Raw genomic sequence first — 4,489 nt, 5'->3', positions numbered from 1 at the left:
AAACAAAAAAAACTGGAGAGCCCAGTAATTGCTTTATGAATCATTTGTATAATTGCTCCTGTGAATTACTAGCTCATTTTTTGCCCCCCAGTCTTTGACCCCTTGCCTCGTCCTAACTTCAAACCTCAAATGGATTTTTAGCAATATACTTGTTTTGAATTTGGTATAAGGACACTACAAGGTGTGATAGGAAACTATGGTGAATGTTTAAATTAAAAAAAAATATTTGAGGTTCTGGGTTTCCTGGGCTACTACAATGGCGATGAGTTTCGAGTGGCTGTGGCAGTATTGTTTCCTGCCCTTCTTTACGTTACAGCCGAACGTGGACACTTGGCAGAAGCAGCTGGCCACCTGGTGCTCGCTGGTCCTGTCCTTCTGTCGCCTGCATAAACAGGCCAGCATGACGGTGATGGAAGCTCAGGAGAGCCCACTCTTCAACAACGTGAAGCTACAGCGGAAGCTCCCTGTGGAATCCATCCAGATTGTATTAGAGGAACTGAGGAAGAAAGTGGTTATCCTCCAGTGGTTGGATAAGAACAAGTCTAGCTTCCTGATCATGTGACAGAGGCCAGAAGAATGGGGGAACTCATCTATCAGTGGGTTTCCAGGAGTGGCCAGAACAACTCCGTGTTCAGCCTGTATGAACTGACCAATGGTGAAGACACGGAGGGTGAGGAGTTCCACGGGCTGGATGAGGTGACCCTACTGCGGGCTCTGCAAGCCCTACAGCAGGAGCACAAAGCAGAGATCATCACTATCAGCGATGGCCGAGGTGTCAAGTTCTTCTAGCAGAGATCTGTCTCCCTGTACATCTTACCTCCCATCCTTCCAGGGCTTTCAGAAGGAGACAGACCCAGTGTCCCTACAGACTGGGTCTATGACTCCACCAGAATCAAAAGGGTTCCAACCCAGGGATGGGTTTCCTACTTACCCCATGTGTCTGTCCCTGGATAAGGGAGGCTGAGGTGCCGAGGAGAAAAGATGTGTTTCTCCTTGTCCAACCTCTCCTCTGGTCCTAGGTTGTCCCTGAGCTAGGGTCTGTAAAGCTGACAGTTCACATATGTTCCCATATGTAAGTATACACACACACACGCACACACACACACGCACACACACACACACACACACACACACACGCCTGCACACGCTCTGTCTCTTTCCTCTCCCACCCGCTTAGCTGCTGTTGCCTCCCCTCTCAGGCTGGTGCTGGATCCTTCCTAGGGGATGGTGGAAGCCCTGGCCGCAGGCAGCCTTCCTGGCAATATGAAGACAGGAGGCCCAGGAAAGGGCCTGGCAGTGAGAGGCGGGGCTGGACACTGATTTATGATATTTAAAAACTCAGTCCCCCCAAAAAAAAATATTTATTACACTAAAAGACACATTGCCATTAATCCCTCTCAAAACACTCCCCTTCACTTTGAACACACTTATCCCATCATTCTTGCCACTTTCTGAAGCAGTTCTGGAAGTCCTCTTTCATGAGTGTCTTTACTTCATCCTCCATCATGACAATGCTCCGTGTCACACATCACTTCTAGTACGGCAATTTCTGTCAAGTAAAAACATCACACTGTGTCCTCATCCCCTTATTCACTGGATCTGGCACTATGTGACTTTCGGCTCTTCCCCAAAATCAAAATGACCATGAAAGGAAAACGTTTTGAATCGATTCAGGATATTGAGACAGCCACAACAGCACAACTAAAGACACTCACAAAAGAGGACTTCCAGAACTGTTTCAGAAATGATGGGATAAGTGTGTTTGAAGCAAAGAGGAGTATTTTGAGAGGTATTAAGGGCAATGTGTTTTTTACTGTAGTCCTTTTTTTTTTAATTTAAACATTCACTGTAGTTTTTGACCACACCTCACATGTGTATTGCTGAGGGTGGGGGGATGAAAGTGATGGCAGTGTGAACATGTTGGGGGAGATGGGATCACTGGGAACATGGATAGGAAGAAGGAAAACCAGGTGCTGCTGACAACCTCCCATCATTCAAAATCAATGGTCTTTTACATTTTTCCAATTGATGTACATCAACAAAATATTTTAATACAATCCCTGGCTTTGTTCAGCATTCTCAAACCATGTATGTATTAGTGATTTTGCAGAGCTTATCTGCTACTGAAGTTTTTCAGAGATTTTTGTTTCTTTCTTTAGGAATTGCTGGGGAGTTCTGGGGAGATACCACCATGATGAGCAATCTGAACTGTGGGGGAAAAGGTGTCAGGGGGCCAGTTTCCTATGATTCTCAGTCACTCTCATGTTCTGCATCAGATAGCTTCCAGTATAGCCCGATGTTTGTCCAGATGCAGCCTCACTGGGAGACGTGCAGTCCCTCAAATTAACCTCATGAGGGTCGCTCCCACCTGGTATGTATCTCCCTGCAACCCACTGATGCTTGAATTCTCATACCTGGAGATCGATTCTCTAGTCAGTTTTGTCTTGTGTTAAAGTGCATGGTTCCAGAAGTGTTTTCACCTGCAACCTCATTAGTCCTTTATGCCTAGATGTGAATGCTTTTTTTGAACATATCCTTGAATTTTATGAGGGCTATGTATGATTTCATGAGCACACTGGATGCCTAAGAAAATGGGAATTGGCCTTAGGAACAGGAGCAAGCAAAGGACCAGGAAAAAGAAGGTACTCAGACAACTTTAAAGCCTGCTCTCATTTTCTCATTATGACCTAAAAGAGATTTTAACTCCATTTCCATCACATTTTAGGACCTTGGCAAGTCAGCCCAAAGGAACATTTTGACCATGACTGCTTAAAATCCCTGAAGCCTTCTGAATAGCTTATGACTCTCTTTCTTCACAAAATCTTCATCCTGATCCAGTTACGCTGACAGGTGACTGAAAGACAGAAGTGTGCAGATAGACAACCAAACCCAATAAAATCCCGAACCTTTCTGTCTTCTCCCCCAGTTGCCAGCAAGGCCTTCAGGGCTGTTCCCTGCCACCTCCCCTCACAGGCACTTAGCAGTCATCTTACCGCATGCCATTCCATTAGGACACATCAAGTTAGGAATCGCTTCCCTCTCCATCTCACACCTTCCTCTCCTTTTCAGCTTGATGTCGCAAGGATTTAATTTTGAGCAGGATTTAAATAAAATCAGAATCTGTCTTTGCCAGAGGAGATGTGTTTATTCCGAAATAGAATTCGTCAGCTGGGTCACTTGCTAGTTAGCCCCACTTTCCTCCAGTGTAGGGACCCAGGGAAATGATATGCTAACACCCCCCTCCCCCTTCCCCACCATTCAAACCATTCATGCACTTTGCAGGGTGAGAAGTTAGGAGACCGTGTCAGTAGTAAGAGGGAGGAACAAAGCTCCTCTGTCTTTGCTGAATTTGATTACTGACTTTAATGCTTTTTGGCCTTAAAACATCTCTAGTTTTTAGGGGGGAAAAAGTATTTCAAGTTTGCATTAAAAATTAACAATGGCACATGTTTTAGTCAGGGCACATTTGCTTGTGAGGAACCAACCCCCCACAAACACACACACACATAAAAGCTTAATCAAAGAGGGGTTTATTAAAAGGATATCAGGGAATACTACAGAAGCCAAGAGCAGACAATGCAGTTAGGGCTCAGGAAAGGTAGATATCATCAGGCAGGCCTGCTCTGCAAGTGGCTTACTCTGCTTTTCTTTGCCATGGCCAGTTCTTCTCTTATTTCAGCAAACTTCCTTCTTTCAATCTCTTAATTCTTGCTCCCCATAATTTTATGCATGATCTTGGTTTTTCTTGCTACAGATTCTGGCTCACTATGACTCAGCCCAGTGCATGGTTTCTGTCAGGTAATGAGTACCTACTTTTGGGATGAGTTAATGAATGATCCTACATGACTTTTCAGTTTAAGTGCCTGTCCTCACTTAACTGAGTATTGTAGTTCAAAATCTTATAAGAGTGAATCTGATGACCTTAATTTGTCCTATGAGATAGATATTCATTCCTGGTTCAATTATCTGTGGCGAAGGAGTGTGATTACTTTAGTACAAACATGACTGCTCACAAAGACAGTTGGTGAAGCCATTTCCAAATAAAGGATGGTGACTTAGGCGACTATATTTATATAGCCACAAACCAACATTCTTTCCTGGAAATATGCCTATGTTTACTCAATACATGATGATCTCATGTTAAAGGGATTACCTGTTGAACTCAGAAAGTATTTTGAGGGTGTTCACCTGTTATTAAGTTCAAGTAAGAATGAATTTCCACACTGAGAGTCTTAGTATAGACAAGTAAAAGATCAAAAAGACTTTTGGCTCTTGTCTTATCTTCCTTAAGAAACTAACGTGTGTGTTTTTTGTTTGTTTTTTAATTCAGAAATTCAGGTTTTCTATTTCCTGCTTCTCTACTACTTCAGTGCATAATTTACACTATTAGGTTGATGTAAAAGTAATTGCAGCTTTTGCAATTGTTTTTAACCTTTTCAACTGCAATTACTTTTGCACCAACCTGATAGTCTCTAACATCTAATGTAGC

General features: G+C 43.4%; 1 pseudogene across 1 annotated transcript; it reads left to right on the top strand.

Moving 5' to 3' along the window:
• Positions 1-235: 235 nt before the first annotated feature.
• On the top strand, positions 236-789 carry LOC308491954 (vacuolar protein-sorting-associated protein 25-like; annotated as a pseudogene). Its single transcript has one exon. The product of its transcript is annotated as a vacuolar protein-sorting-associated protein 25-like (transcript).
• The last annotated feature ends 3,700 nt before the right edge of the window (positions 790-4,489 follow it).

Source organism: Rhinolophus hipposideros (assembly GCF_964194185.1).
Source record: "Rhinolophus hipposideros genome assembly, chromosome: 1".
In the NCBI taxonomy this organism is placed as follows: Eukaryota; Metazoa; Chordata; class Mammalia; order Chiroptera; family Rhinolophidae; genus Rhinolophus; species Rhinolophus hipposideros.
Note: the sequence above shows the minus strand (reverse complement) of the source record. Positions and strands in the feature narration are given on the sequence as shown.